The sequence below is a fragment of the Lissotriton helveticus genome, chromosome 2_1 (assembly GCF_964261635.1).
Source record: "Lissotriton helveticus chromosome 2_1, aLisHel1.1, whole genome shotgun sequence".
In the NCBI taxonomy this organism is placed as follows: Eukaryota; Metazoa; Chordata; class Amphibia; order Caudata; family Salamandridae; genus Lissotriton; species Lissotriton helveticus.
Genome location: NC_136059.1, coordinates 337,947,468 through 337,963,684, shown reverse-complemented (window position 1 = coordinate 337,963,684; position 16,217 = coordinate 337,947,468). Strand labels below are relative to the sequence as shown.

Here is a 16,217-nt window from a genome sequence, read left to right as displayed (position 1 = left end):
TTCGCTCAAAGCCCAAGTGGATGGTACACTTTGTTTGTGATGATGTGTCTTAACTTTGTTTTATTTTTTTGCTTAAGGGCGGGAAGATGTGCTGTGTTTATTACTTTGTGTTATGTAACATTCTTTTCCTTTGTTCCGTGTCTCGCTCTGTGATACCATGTCAGCACGGGCTTTGGAGTGCTGGTCAATGGACGTTGGAGCTGAGAAGGGAGCGGAGGCGTTTGCTTTGCTGTATTTATTTATTTATTTGATTTATGTAGCGCATAATAACCCAGGGGTTTCTAAGCGCTTTGTCAGGGTCCGCATGGCGGTTCAGAAAGATACAGCTGGTCACGAATCAGGGGCAACCCCACGCTTGCTATGTACCGGTGTTTCCTTTAAATAAATGATATACTTGAAGCAGTCCTGTGTCCTACTCGACTTTACAGATTGCATGAAGGAAAACTTCCTACAAAAGCCCTCTCCTTTTCTTCCTTGTAACTCGCACTAATGTGCTAATGATGCATGCATTAGTACATAAAACCCAGACCTATTGAATTTACAAATCCTTGTTTAGAAATGTTTTTTTCTCTACGACCACATTTTGGCTAATCCCTTTTATTATTTAACACAAACTAATATTGTTTTGTAACTTTGGGATATATTTTGCTAGCAATGTTTGTTGCAGTCTATATACCTTGAGGTAATTCGCGTAACCAGTCCAAGTGGTTAACATATTTTTCTCTCAAAAAGTGCAGCGTCATCTGGTAACTTCTATTAGCTTAGTTAAGTTTCCTTAGCACATTCTGGGTAATGGGTGTTTAATAAATATTGTGAAAAGGGCCTCTGGTAGAAAATGGGCAGCCAATGTCGTTTTTTTTCTGGTTTATTTCTACTAAGTTTAATAAAAGAGCAGGTAAATAATCTTCTGCTCAGGGTATGGTGATTTAACTATGACGAATGAGTGCCCAGCAGCGTAATATGCCCCCCTCCCGTCATAGGGCTGGAGCCAGAACTCCCACGGATGGTAGCTGATTATTTAAGGGAATCCCCATCTGGCTTCAATTTAAAGACCTGTGCAGAAAATGTATAGCAGCAGCCCTGTGCCAGGTGATGCTTGCATCTCCGTTGGTCCTGTTAAACTTACACAACTGTTCTCACAAATGAAAGGAGATACACATGTTAACTGGCACAGCCTGTGTATATATTGATTAATAAACTGCAAATCACTGCTATAGCGGCCAACTGATGCAGAGGCAGAAGGGTGACTTCAAGCAAGTCTTGTAGTTTAGATTTTCGTTGATTATTATGAGTTTACAAGTCCCAGGATGCGTTGTGTTTTTGCTGGAAAAGCAGGACTGGCAGAACGGGATTATGTGCCAAAGAATCTGTTTAAAGCAATTAGCCAATCAGACCAGAAGGCGAAGTGGGTGGGATTGTTGAGGAAAGACGCATGCATTTTTAATTTTACAATTTACAGTTCTCATACCTTGTGTTAATAAAAACAACCATCCCTGACTAGTTAATGCCGACCTTGAGGGGAATCCTCCTAAAAGGGCGGGGAGAGGGGATCTCCTGTGCGGTGAAGTCGAGTGAAAGCTAAAGAAGAAAACAAGCCTTTTCACCAGGGTTCCTGCTATCTCAAAGAAATGTAAATGTGGGACGCTGAATCAGCAACTTTAAAAGGCTGCTGGGGAGGTAGTAGAGGCTTTATTCGTAGGGTTATTAGAAGCATTTTGGTGACAAAAACGTATTCTTTTTTAGAAGTAGTGCAATAGTGTTTTCCTTATATCAAATGTTTCCACCGTCTGGTTGCGTTTTACTAAAATATGTTTTGAAAGCATTTGCTTTACCGTAAACATTAAATGTATCTTCACATTTTGCCACAGTTCGGGATTTCTTAGCACTATAAACACATGTCCCATTGAACCAATCAGAATACCATTCTGACACGGTCTCTTTAGACACACAGATATCTGCAGTGATCACATTAAGCTTTCATAACTTGAGAGTGTATTTCCTAAGAATGACCTTAACTTGCATTTATTATAGGTGTTATTATATGAAGTTAAATGAAGGTGAAAGACCAAAAAAAAGAATTCAGAATAATTTGTTCTTTTTATCCAGATCTCTGACCGTGCCCCAATACTTTTTGTATTCACTTCAAACGAGCCATGCCAACATGATGACACTTTGTCATATAAATCTGTAAACTATACTTTTCTAGGATTTGAGCCTATCATTTATTGTGTGGGAATAACATTTATTCAGCCTACTCAAGCTAAAAATACTGCCTTTACGGTGCAATCTCACGTCGGAGATCAGCTGTATTAAACTAATTGCGGCCCTTTTTGCATATTTATTTTTGTAGTTTCACTTCACCACAATAAATTCAAGACAGGTACCAGAATGCAAAGAAACCAAAGACTAGGTGAACTACTTACACTGGTGATGGCATAACTTTAAAACTGACCTACCCGCGTATTGAAAAAGTCTTTACATTAGAGCGTCATATGCTATGTATGACCATATGTTGAGTAAGGAAGGGGGCAGGACTCCTGTCTCGAGTGAATTATGATGCCCCCTAAACATTATTGTTAAATAGCATATATAGTTGAAAGTATTAGGAAGAGGTAGTTGGGTGCGAGATAAGGGAAAAGGCGCAATAACCAGAGGGTAGGAGACCAAAGTATAACGCCGGGAGGCGCGGAACATTCAGAAATAATGAGGGATAAACATGCTGCAATAGCAGCACTTTTATGTTAGTGTTTACTCAGTGGCCAATGGAAAGCCACCAGACACCGCGCGATCTCAAGCCGGGCCATGTATAGTTGATGACACGTGGAATCCTATAGCCCTGTGAACTGAGGGGATTGCCTGGGTAATGAGCCTCTCTACCATGATCAGATAAGAGACCGTCGAAGGAGGCTACCAGTGGAGTGTGGGAACGCGATACATCTCGACCCTGGCACGTGGGCGCCCTTGATTTTGCGGATGAGCGGTATTGATTGCAGTGTCTGCACGTGGAGCGGTGTATTCATTGCGCAGAGCCTGGACGCAGCGCTTCCAGTGGGAACGGAGAGAAAGCAGGAGACGACGAGCGAGGGAGGCACTGTACCACAAGGGGAGGGGATCGTTGCAGGGTCAGAACAGGGCAGCGTGCGTCACAGGAGGGAGTGCCCAATGCGCTGTGGGCATTGACACAATCAGGAAAACGTGGGCAAATGTCGGCACGAGAATGATAGTCAAAACGCGTATTTATTGAATCCGATCAGTTCAAGGTATTCCAAGTCCGGTGGAGCACACCTAATTTAGCCCAATTTTAAAATTGGTAATTTCTCAAGCATCTCTGTTTACTTTTTTGTATTATTTTATTCAAAGCTATGTGTTTTGGCAAGGTGGTTAAATTATACCACATGAAGTAATCCTGCTCGGTTCTAGGAAAGGGGTTGGGACTTCACATGGATTGTCAGCAGCCTCGCACACGAGGGAGCAGCCGCGATTCATCCACGAACATGTGACTAACCGGAGAGAGGCCGGGGACCCAGCGCTCTCTGCCGCCCAGCTGTCCCGACTACAGGAGCTCCGCTCTCCGTCTGGAGATCACAGAGCTCCGCCGAGCCGCGGGGAAGAGGATCAGGCGAGGAGGACGCCACTGCCGGGGAACTTCATGCGCGAGGCGGTGCCATGGCGGCAGCCGAGCTCCGAGCAACCAGAGGAGGGAAGCTGGAGCGGACGGTACCGGGACCCAGGGCAGGCCGGGGAGCCGCACGAACGCGAGTCCAAGGCCAGCAGCGGCTCTAGGACGCAGCAGGACGTGAGGCCGCAGCAATGTACGTATGACGCACGCGAGTCTCTGTGTACGTCCTTTTCCTACAGGGGGCATAGGTGTGACGCAGTAATGTTCGCACCAGGGGGAGCCTGAACGATAAAGATGTGAATGTTGCAATGTCGTCTGCGTTATTCTTTTTTTTTTTGCAGTTTTATGTAGCGCGAACTCGACCCGAAGGTATCAGAGCGCTTTCCACGATCGCCAGGTAGTGTGTGTGTATGTATATATCCCCCAGCTGTAGACATTAGTACGTATGCAACAGTAGTCAGCTGCTAAGAAATTCTCTTATATGTCACATATGGAATTTAAGGTACCGGGAGATGGATCTTGCAGCCGAGGATCACAACTGCCGGGAAGCACAAGAAAAACTCGATTTGCCAAACAGTACTTTACGACTAGATTTCATAATATTATCAATATCATTATTATCGCGTATTCTTATTAGACACACCCAAGATCCGGAACTTATTACTGCAGAATGATTCCTCAATGTACGGCTCAAACCCGCAGACATACGCACAGGTGCTTAAATCATAAAGACCATAAGCTGTGCATTCCAATACTTATCACACACATAACTAAAACACCACACACGCCCACGCTTCCAATCAGACATGACGAAAATGTATTAAAACGTGTGTTTATCGTTCATTCTTTACTACCACACTCGCTTAAGAATAGAGACTGCTCTTGTCATCAAACATGACAACAAACGCTTCCCTCGGAAGACCCACGGCAAATAAGCGTTCATCCAGTCAAGCGTGACAGTGTATTGCAATACTCGTCCACTAATGCGCTTCAGCGCCTCACTATGGGGATAAAGCGCTATACAAATAAAGCTACAGTATAATACATGTTTTCCCTGTTATTTCTTTTGGTCGTATTACAATCTATAAAATCACCTCTATTTTTTTTTATCACCGCTAATAATGTTGTTTGACATGTTTGTTTGTTTGTTTTTAGCTTTCCTACATCATTGGTATTTATCAAGGTAAAACATTTTCTCTCCTTCCCTCTTAAGCCCTCATCGTGTTCTCATGGAACTGACTTGATTCCAGATGAGTAAAATAGGAGCGTCATCAGTTAAATTGAGAGCGGTGGGCAGGGCGAGACTTTAGGGAAAATACGTTTTTTTTTGTCGGAACCGGTGTCTTTCGAATAAAATAGGCACAGATTTGAGACATTAAACATGCCCCATTTTCAAGTCGCGTAGCCAACACTACGATGTTTATTTTTCCTGAGAAACACATTTGGAAGAATGAAAAAGCTAGATAGCTCCTTTTAATTATAGAATCATTATTACTGTGAGTTTCGTTAAATAGATTTCAGTGGTCAACGTTTGCGCTGCTCAAAGTGTTTGATGTCGTCTACTGACTTAGCTCTGATGTTTCACCGGATCGATCCGGCTGTAAGTTAAGTAGTAGAACGTGCCTGTCAAGAGCCTTCCTCCCCTTAGTCTGGCTCCAAACAGATCGCATCTCCCCATATGCTGCACGTGTACCTTTTAATAACCGCAGTTCTCCGTTAATGTGCCAGTCAAACTTTTCACCGAAGTCCTCCGGCCGTGCACATTTTATAGCACCTGCGTGTTATATCTGGTATTAAGGTGCTACATGCCTCTAAGCGTTATGCCCGTCTACATCCAATAATGCAAGGCTTTTTCAGTAGCAGAAAATCCATTTTTAAAAAGCGCGCTGGCAGAGTTGATCCAGTGAGCAAAACTATGAAGTTTATTATTACTTAGGAGAACCACCAATGCTACAATGACAGATGCTCGTGTATAATGCGGCCTGCTCTGCCAGTCATGGCTTTTCAGTCAACTGCACAAAGTTTTCTGGGTCTTGTAGTTTTCCTTTCACATGCAAGCACCCACATTGTTTTGTGGTGTGAGGTGCTAAAAGGGTCGTTCCACGACATGCAGCTGTTCGAGATTAGAGAAGCATCCATGAATTCAGACCTCTTCCCTACTTGCACCATCCATCGCACACTCCTGTGGGCCCGAAGATTGATGTTTAACTTTCCAAGACTTGCCCGTTTGTGCAGCGTGGGCCAGTGGTCTTATGGCTTCCCAGTGGCCTTGTGTGATGTGTGACCTTGCTAGGCTTAAATGCCAGGGTCAGATTGGTGTCACAATTTGGCCCGGGCACTGACGAAAAAAGTGGCCCACATTTGTGGGGCATGGCCCACATTAGCGGGGCGTGGCCCACATTCACGGGCGTGTCCTTTCATGAAACACACAAGGAATGTAAGTAGGAGGATATTGTTCTTGGGAAGGACACAGGTCCAAGGTGATAATGTCCTACAAACTGGGCACCTGAAAAACAGCCAGGCCCCTTTCTATTATCAAATTATTTCCAGCCCTACAGCGCAGGAGCATCTGAAAACAGTGAGACCCCTTTCTCTTAAAAAATTATCCCCCTGCCCTCCAGCGGAAGGAGCACCTGAAAACAGCGAGACGCTTTTCTATTACAAAATTATTCCTCAACCCTCCAGAGCAGGAGCACCTGAAAAACAGCTAGGCTCATTTCTCTTGAAAAATGATTCCCCAGCCCTCCAGCGCAGGAGCACCTGAAAACAGCGAGGCCCCTTTCTATAAAAAAAAATATTCCCCAGCCCACACCTGAAAACAGCAAGGGCCCTTTCTATTAAAGCATTATTCCCCAGCCCTCCAGCTCAGGATCACCTGAAAACAGCGAGGCCCCTTTCTATTAAAAAATATTCACCATCCCTCTAGCGCAGGAGCACCTGAAAACAGCGAGGCCCCTTTGTATTGCAAAATCATTCTCCAGCCCTCCAGCGTAGGGGAACCTGAAAAACAGCGAGGCCCCTTTCTGTGACAAAATTATTCCCCAGCCCTCCAGCGCAGGAGCACTTGAAAAACAGGGAGGGCCCTTTCTCTTAAAAAAACATTCCCCAGCCCTCCAGCACAGGAGCACCTGAAAACAGAGAGGACCCTTTCCCTTAAAAATCATTCCCTAGCCCACCAGCGCAGGAGCACCTGAAAACAGCGAGACCCCTTTCTATTACAAAACTATTCCCCAGTCCTCCAGCGCAGGAGCACCTGAAAACAGCGAGGCCCCATTCACTTACAAAATTATTCCCCAGCCCTCCAGCGCAGGAGCACCTGAAAACAGCGAGGGCCCTTTCTCTTAAAAAATGATTCCCCAGCCCTCCAACGCAGGAGCACCTGAAAAACAGCGAGGCCCCAGCTATTTGTAAATTACTCAGCCCTCCCCAGCCCTTCAGTGCCTCAGGGCAATGGCGTGGCAGGAGAGGGGCTAAAGCAAAAACACAGCTTCTGGGCCATCCATGGGGGTGGGGGGGAGGCTAAGGTGCAGATGGTGCGAGTTCCCCACATCACCTGGCCCCCATAGTGAGAACCATTCTTCCTCGCCCACTATGCCCTGAATGAGAAGGGCTGTGGGCAAGGACTAATGCAAGCACTGTTTCTGGACTGCGTGGGCCCAAGGGTGGGGTGGGGGGGGGTCGAAGTTAAAATGGCTGATAGGCCTAAGCAACACCTGGCCCCCTGGGAGGCCGATTCTGGCACCCAATCACCCCTTCCCAGCCCACCATCAGCATGATTGCTTGGCAGGGCAGGGGGCAAGGAAATGCCACAGCTGATCATCGCTGAACGGCCACCCAGGGGAGCTGCTTTTCTCTCCCTGTCAGTGCTCTCTGTCGACTTGTGAAGGGGGAAAAAACAGCCGACAGAGTGCACTGAGACACCGGTCCTTCGGCCCATGCCAGAGTGCCCGCTGTGCCAATCCGCCCCTGGTAAATGCCCTTCTAGTTAGTAAATAGCATAGCATTTTATGCCTCTTAGGGTCACTCTTAACGTTGTAGGAATGTGCTAAAAAAATCCCAGTTTACAAAGCGCTGCTGATTAAAAAGCCAGGAATGGCTTCAGGGGCCACATGGCTGTGCCTGCTTTGGATTTGAAAGCCCACACCAATCAATCAAACTGTGCTTACATAGTGCAACATATCACCAGTAAGGGTATCCAGGCGCTGGGCTGAGGGACTCAGTCTACGAACCAGGTGTTGAATCCTTTTCTGCAGTCTGCCGATGAGGGTGATGTTTGAAGGTGGAGGGGAAGGGCGTTCCAGGATTTGCGGTGAGGTGGGAGAAGGATCATCCTCCGGTGCGGCAGCAGCGAATGCACGGTGTCTGTGTGAAAGCGAGGTGAGCAGAGATTTCTGGGTGGCTGGTGGAAGTTTAGGAAGTGGTTCATGCATGCTGGTCCTTTGCCGTGGAGGGCTTTGTAGGCGTGGGTGTGAAGCTTGAAATGGCATCTCTTCTGTATGGGGAGCCAGCGGAAGTCTCTCAGGTGCTGGGAGATGTGGTTCCTTTTGGGCAAGTTGAGGAGCAGTCTGGCTGCTGTATTCTGGATCGTGTAGAGTCTTCTCATGAGTTCCGTGATGGTGCCTGCAAGGAGTGCGTTGCTGTAGTCCAGACAGCTGGTGATGAGGGCCTGTGTCACTGTTTTCTGGTGCCGGTGGGTGGCCATTTGAAAATTCTGCAGTGCATGTAGAGATTGTGAAAGCAGAGTGAGGAGACTGCGTTGACTTGCCATTTCACGGAGAGTTTGCTATCTAGGAGGATGTTGAGGTTGCAGGCATGATCTTTCGGTGTATGCGTGGGTCCGAGTTCTGATGTCCCATTCTGTTAAATTACGATACGAGAGCTTTATGCAGTGGACCCTTGCTTGTCTTGTCCTCTGAAGGATCCTGATGTTCCTGGCTCCACTATTGACAACATATGTGGCCTGTTTCTCTTCCTCCTTATGGATGGGTTTCTAGAGGTGGGTAGGTCAACAAATTAACAGGGCGAGACGAAAAAAGGGTCTGGCTGAACTCTAAGAACCAAGGCAAAAGCCAAGACCTGAAAATGTTTCTGTGTAAATTATGCAACAAATGTTGCATAAAATATGATTAATTCTCTTTAAAATTCTAAAAAAGTGTATTTCTTTTAAAATGTGGATGGCTTGGCATTAATATGTTAGGTTATATAATTGCACTCAATCAATCAATCAATCAGGTCATTTGTAGAGCGCACTACTCACCCGTAGGGTCTCAAGGCGCTGGGAGGGGGGGAATGCTGCTACTGCTCGAACAGCCAGGTCTTGAGCTTCTTCCTGAAGGAGAGGTGGTCTTGGGTCAGGCGCAGATTGGTCGGAAGTGAGTTCCAGGTCTTGGCGGCCAGGTAGGAGAAGGATCTTCCTCCTGTTGTCGCTCTTCGGATGCGGGGGACGGCGGCGAGGGCGTGGTTGGTTGATCTGAGGAGGCGCTTGGGAGTGTAGAAGTTGATCCGGTTGTTGAGGTAGCTCGGGCCTTGGTCGTGTAGGGCTTTGTGCGCGTGGGTGAGGAGCCGGAAGGTGATTCTCTTGTTGACCGGGAGCCAGTGCAGGTCTCTCAGGTGTCCGGAGATGTGGCTGCGTCGGGGGATGTCGAGGATGAGTCTCGCCGAGGCGTTCTGGATCCGCTGGAGTCTCTTCTGGAGTTTGGCAGTGGTTCCGGCGTAGAGGGCGTTGCCGTAGTCCAGTCGGCTGGTGACGAGGGCTTGGGTGACCGTCTTCCTCGTCTCGGTGGGGATCCACCGGAAGATCTTACGTAGCATGCGCAGGATGTTGAAGCATGACGAGGAGACGGCGTTGACTTGTCTGGTCATGGAGAGGGAGGAGTCCAGGATGAAGCCCAGGTTGCGTGCGTGGTCCGTCGGTTTGGGTGCGGTGCCCAGGGCGGGGGGCCACCAGGAGTCGTCCCAGGCGGAGGGCGTGGAGCCCAGGATGAGGACCTCCGTCTTGTCTGAGTTCAGTTTCAGGCGGCTGGTCGTCATCCATTCGGCTACGTCTCTCATCCCTTCGTGCAGGTTGGCTCTGGCGGTGGCGGGGTCGTTGGTCAGGGAGAGGATCAGCTGGGTGTCGTCGGCGTAGGAGATGATGTTCAGGTTGTGTTGGCGTGCGATGGCCGCGAGGGGGCTCATGTAGATGTTGAAGAGGGTTGGGCTCAGCGAGGATCCTTGGGGTACGCCGCAGATGACTTTGGTGGCCTCTGACTTGTACGGTGGTAGGCGGACTCTTTGTGTTCTTCCGTCGAGGAAGGAGGTGATCCAGTCCAGTGCCTTCTCCTGGATTCCGATGTTGCTGAGGCGCTGTACTAGGGTGCGGTGGCAGACCGTGTCGAAAGCCGCGGAGAGGTCCAGGAGGATGAGGGCCGCTGTTTCTCCGTTGTCCATCAGAGTTCGAAGGTCGTCGGTGGCGGCGATGAGGGCGGTCTCGGTGCTGTGGTTCGCTCGGAAGCCGGACTGTGATGGGTCGAGTGATCCATTCGTCTCGAGGAAGGCGGCCAGCTGTTTGTTGACGGTCTTCTCGATGACTTTGGCCGGGAACGGGAGGAGCGAGATGGGACGGTAGTTCTTGAGGTCGGTGGGGTCTGCTGTGGGTTTCTTGAGGAGAGCGCTGAGTTCGGCGTGCTTCCAGCTCTCAGGGAAGGTGGCGGAGTCGAAGGAGGTGTTGATGATGTCCCGCAGGTGGGGTGCGAGGACAGCGTCGGCTTTGTTGAAGACGTGGTGAGGGCAGGGGTCAGTCGGAGATCCGGAATGGATGGAGTTCATGGTGCGGATGGTGTCTTCGGTGCTGATCGGGGTCCAGGTGCGGAGGGTGGTGGTGGGTGGCGTCGTTGCGGTTGTGGCTTGCGTTGGTTGGTTGTTGAAGCTGTTGTGTATGTCCGTGATCTTGTTGTGGAAGTAGGACGCGAGGGAGTTGCAGAGGTCTTGCGACGGGGTGATGTCGTTGTTTCCGGCGTTGGGGTTGGAGAGCTCTTTCACGATGTTGAAGAGTTCCTTGCAGTTGTGTGCGTTGTTGTCCAGCCGGTTCTTGTATGCATTTTTCTTGGTGGCGCGGATCAGTTGGTGGTGTTTCCGGGTGGCGAGCTTGAGGGTGGTCATGTTGTCCGTCGTTGGTTCCCTTCTCCAGGCTTTCTCGAGGGCTCGACAGTTCTTCTTGGAGCACTTGAGTTCGTCGGTGAACCATGGTGTTTTTCTGCTGCAGGATCTGCTGGGCGGGGTCCTCAGAGGGGCGAGTTCGTCCGCGCAGTTGCTGATCCACTTCGTGAGGTTGTCGGCGGCCTGGCTGGGGTTCGCTGAGTTGGCGGGAGGGTGCTGGCTCAGGGAGGCGGTGAGCTGGTCGGCTGTGATCTTGTTCCAGCTTCTTCGAGCAACCTGTTGCTGGAGGTGGTGGATCGTCGTTCTTCTGAAGGTGAAGTGGACGCAGCTGTGGTCCGTCCAGTGGAGTCCTGTTGCGTGGCTGAAGGTGACGTCTTTGCTGGATGAGAAGACGGCGTCGAGTGTGTGTCCGGCGAGGTGGGTGGGGGTGGTCACCAGTTGCTTGAGTCCGAGGTTGTCGAGGTTGTCGAGCAGGGTGATGGTGTTGCGGTCGTTGTTGTTCTCCAGGTGGAAGTTGAGGTCCCCCAGGAGGATGTAGTCGGCTGAGGGGAGGGCGAGCGGGCTGATGAAGTCGGCGATGTCCTCGCTGAATCGTGTGCGTGGTCCCGGGGGTCGGTAGATCAGGGTGCCTCTGAGGGTGGTCTTCGGGTTGGTGTGGATCTGGAAGTGCAGGTGTTCAGCGGTGGTGAGGGTGTCATCGGTGTTGGTCGTGATGCGGATGGTGTCTCTGTGGATGATGGCGATGCCTCCTCCGGTCTGGTTGTCGCGGTCCCTCCGGGTGATCTTGTAGCCCTCTGGGATGGCGATGGCGATGTCAGGGGCTGAGGAGGCGTTCATCCAGGTCTCGGTGATGAAGGCAACGTCGGGGGCGGTGGTGTCGAGCAGGTTCCAGAGTTCTACGGCGTGTCTGTGGACGGAGCGGGTGTTGAGCAGGATACACTTGAGGTGGGTGCTGCTGGAGTTCGGCTTGGCGGGTGCAGGGAAGGTCCGGATGCAGGTGAACTTGCAGGCGAGGCAGCTGAAGGGTCCGTGGGTGTGCTTCGGGGCGGCCCGGTGACATCCTGGGATGTGGCCGGTGTTGAGTGCGATGAGGTCGGCGGCGCTGTAGGTTCGTCGGGTCGGCTTCCGTCGGTGGGGGCCAGGGGTCCTGGCGCTGGTCGCGATCCGGTCGCGGACGGGCGCAGACGGGCTTACCTTTGGCGCGCCTTCGGCGCACAATCGGCGCGCCCGCTGCGCGTCAACGCTGCGCGTTCGCACGGTCGCCATATAAGGCCAAGTGCGCGGGTGGGCGGAGCAGCTGGGAGGCGGGAGCGGGGAGGGAACAGAAGGGAAAAGGGGCGGGGTCGGTGGTAGTGGCGGGAAGCGGGGGCGGTGAGGGAGGCGGGAAACCGAGCGCTAACACGGGTAGAGGTTAGAGAATCTGGACAAGCACACAGGAATGTAAAAACAGGCTAAAACGGGGAAAAACGCTTAAATACAGTCACAAGTGATTGACAAAACAGCTAAACACGGAGAAAAAGCCTAAGAGAAGAATACAGGCACAAGTGATTGGCAAAACGGGCTAAACACGGAGAAAAAGCCTAAGAGAAGAGTACAGGCACAAGTGATCGGCAAAAACAGGCTAAACACGGGGGAGGGATTTGAAAAATAAAAACAAGCACAAGCGCGTGGCAAAGGAAGGCAAACTGACGGCAGCAGGGTCAGTCGGCAGCGAGGCAGCGAGGCAGCTAGGAGCAGCTAGGGGGGCACACGCAGCAGCTGGCGGCCGTGCGGCGCGGGGGTGTCCCACAAGTGGGTCACACTCACCTGTGTCGCACGGTCGCCATATAAGGCCAAGTGCGCGGGTGGGCGGAGCAGCTGGGAGGCGGGAGCGGGGAGGGAACAGAAGGGAAAAGGGGCGGGGTCGGTGGTAGTGGCGGGAAGCGGGGGCGGCGAGGGAGGCGGGAAACCGAGCGCTAACACGGGTAGAGGTTAGAGAATCTGGACAAGCACACAGGAATGTAAAAACAGGCTAAAACGGGGAAAAACGCTTAAATACAGTCACAAGTGATTGACAAAACAGCTAAACACGGAGAAAAAGCCTAAGAGAAGAATACAGGCACAAGTGATTGGCAAAACGGGCTAAACACGGAGAAAAAGCCTAAGAGAAGAGTACAGGCACAAGTGATCGGCAAAAACAGGCTAAACACGGGGGAGGGATTTGAAAAATAAAAACAAGCACAAGCGCGTGGCAAAGGAAGGCAAACTGACGGCAGCAGGGTCAGTCGGCAGCGAGGCAGCGAGGCAGCTAGGAGCAGCTAGGGGGGCACACGCAGCAGCTGGCGGCCGTGCGGCGCGGGGGTGTCCCACAAGTGGGTCACACTCACCTGTGTCGCACGGTCGCCATATAAGGCCAAGTGCGCGGGTGGGCGGAGCAGCTGGGAGGCGGGAGCGGGGAGGGAACAGAAGGGAAAAGGGGCGGGGTCGGTGGTAGTGGCGGGAAGCGGGGGCGGCGAGGGAGGCGGGAAACCGAGCGCTAACACGGGTAGAGGTTAGAGAATCTGGACAAGCACACAGGAATGTAAAAACAGGCTAAAACGGGGAAAAACGCTTAAATACAGTCACAAGTGATTGACAAAACAGCTAAACACGGAGAAAAAGCCTAAGAGAAGAATACAGGCACAAGTGATTGGCAAAACGGGCTAAACACGGAGAAAAAGCCTAAGAGAAGAGTACAGGCACAAGTGATCGGCAAAAACAGGCTAAACACGGGGGAGGGATTTGAAAAATAAAAACAAGCACAAGCGCGTGGCAAAGGAAGGCAAACTGACGGCAGCAGGGTCAGTCGGCAGCGAGGCAGCTAGGAGCAGCTAGGGGGGCACACGCAGCAGCTGGCGGCCGTGCGGCGCGGGGGTGTCCCACTGAGAGATACTTATTAAAAGTGATATTTTTCAAACATCAACTTCGAACCATTCCTGCCCCAGTGGCCACAATGCCATTAGTGAACTAAGGCTCAAGTCAGTTGTCATGTGCACCATGTTTGAGACCCAGATTCTTAAAAGTAGAGCAACATCATCAAATAAATTGAACACAATATATTTTTGTACAGCTGGTATGAAATTATATATTTAAAGATGCTTTTATATGTGGCAATGGAGAAAAAAGAGGATTGTGGAAATAAAATATTTGCCTAAGATCACATAATTTGCTTAAATGAGGAAGCAGGATTAATCCTATATTTTCTGGTTTCACTTCACATAGATCAGCCACTAAATGAGTATTCATTTTGTCTCTAATATTTACCTCAAATTTTAAGGCCTTGTTTTTAACTTTGCGCATGAGGGTAGAGCAAGGGAGCAAGGTTGAAGCTACATGAAAGGTGCTCTCGTTTTGGGCTTGATGTTACAGGAGGACCTTGTGCCGAGCCAGAGGCAGGCATCTGGCTCGAGCTTCCAGTGGCTCGCTCCCTCTATCAGTTTCTCCTACTAAAGTTGAATGCTTGCTACCAACTTTGAGTACATACATGCTAACATAGAGCAGAGGTTGTGAGACTGCTCTCTGCTCTAAATGCACGGGAAGAACACTAAGTGAAATAGAGAACAGATGTTCCCTCTTCAAAGGGCCTGAACCTGATGCCTCAGTTTTTTTTTCTTTCAGTTTTAAGTAGTGGTAGATGAGCCACTGATATCTCAAGCCAGTCTCGAGTTCCTTCTGCCTGCCATCCATGCTCTAACTTAATGCGGCAAGAATTTAGGAAAAAAACATTAACCTTTAGTTAAAAACAGGAGTAGGAAAACAATATCCATCTAATGGCTGATTTGGCACAATGCACAATTTGAAAACCTGGAATTTTTCCTGGTGTCCCTGCTTGACCCAATTGTACAATTTTGGGAAATTCTTTTTTTTACTGTGCTTCCTTTTACCTTGTTGCAGTGGCATAGGAAGAGAGGTGCGCTGGGTGCGGGCTGCCCCGGGTGTCATCACTGATGGGGGTGACAAAATGGCAAAAATATGTGTTTTAAACACATTTTTTTGCCATTTTGTCAAGCCCGGGGTGACAAGAAATTTTCCGCACCGGGTACCACCTGACTTTGCTACACCACTGCCTTGTTGCTTTTCAGAGTACTTTGAAATACGTGAGTTCTGGGTGCGATTCTTCCAAACACTTCTCTTGTGTCTGATTTGAATAGAATATAGCGTTGCGCCATGTAAAAACTGAGGCCACTTATTGTGCAAGACAACTGACTTGCCTCTCAAGTTACTGATGGACTTGTCATGGCGAAGGGAGCAGGTGGCATGATTATTTTTACGTTCATGTTTAAAAACTGTCACTTTTAATAAATGTCTCTCAATGCTGTTATATCCGATGAACTAAGTTGAAATTCTTATGGATGTTGAAGAAATAGTTTTTTTTAATTTTGAAGAGTCTTTATCATATTTTTGTATAGTGTTCGGTGCACAGTTTATGTGACAAACATTTTCAAGGCTCGGCTCGTGCTTGGGCTCTTGAAGTCCAGCCAGACCTCCGCTCCGGTCTGGTACTTCTTTTACTGTTATTTTGTTGACTCGCCCTCCTCTAGTTGGAAGTGACTTTCAGAGGGAAAACATTGTTCAGCTAAGGATTTTTTACCAAGTCGTTAAGGTTGTTGCTCGAGAGTTAACTCATTCATACAAGGGGTGCCTTGAGCTATCAAATGCACCAGTTATTTTGTTACCAACAAAAATGGTCAATAGTTGGGCATAATATTTGTGTAAAACAAAAAAAAAAGATTGTTGTATTCAATTCTGTCAAAAATGTTTGTGTTTTATTTTTCTGACTCATCTGGATGGCATTTATCATGAAATTGCATTTGAATGTGTAAAACGCGTCCTGAGGATATAAGGCTGAGCAGGACCTGTAGGGTTTCGAACCTGTGACCTTGGAATTGTACATACACCCTTGCAGTGGATGCACTAGTGGACTGGCTGTGTTGGGCGGGCAGCTGTTTAAAGTTAAGACAAGTGGAAAAAGACATTTAGCTTCATTCCACAAAGTCATTGCTTTGTTTCTTACTTCTAAAAGAAAGCTTTGACTTAAGTGTTATGTACAAGGCCATGTCTAACGTTCAGGGAAAGACTGCAGACCCTAGCTTTCATTTAGGCTGAAATAACGGTGCATGGTATTTGCCATTGTTTTTATTTGAGTACAGCTGTCATTGGAAGATCTCCCAGTGCTTCATTTGATTTCTGGTCTACGAGGAAGTTCTCCTGAGAAGAATCATATTTTTATTTTTCGAGGGAAGAATTGAAAGTTTGATGTCCTTTTTTTGTCTCGAAGGAGGGCGGGGACTCACTACATCACAATGGACTTTAACCCAATCTGTTACTAATTTAGTAGGCGGGAGATTCAATTGAGAATACACAACTTGCATGAGTGACCAACTCAATCAAAATGTGGGTTACATTTTAATATAAGTATTGGCAACACCAATAAGTCTGGGTT

At 49.1% G+C, this 16,217-nt stretch overlaps 1 protein-coding gene across 3 annotated transcripts in view; it reads left to right on the top strand.

Moving 5' to 3' along the window:
* The window catches only part of LOC144817963 (prolactin receptor-like), a 552,158-nt gene that overhangs the window by 420,209 nt on the left and 115,732 nt on the right, over window positions 1–16,217 (top strand). The window contains exon 1 of one of the 3 annotated variants that reach the window (XM_078674937.1): window positions 3,060–3,812. The exons of the other annotated variants lie outside the window; for them this stretch is intronic. The gene's annotated coding sequence lies outside the window, so the exon portion shown is untranslated. Of the gene's footprint in view, window positions 1–3,059; window positions 3,813–16,217 lie in introns of those variants that run through there. 3 annotated transcript variants of the gene reach the window in all.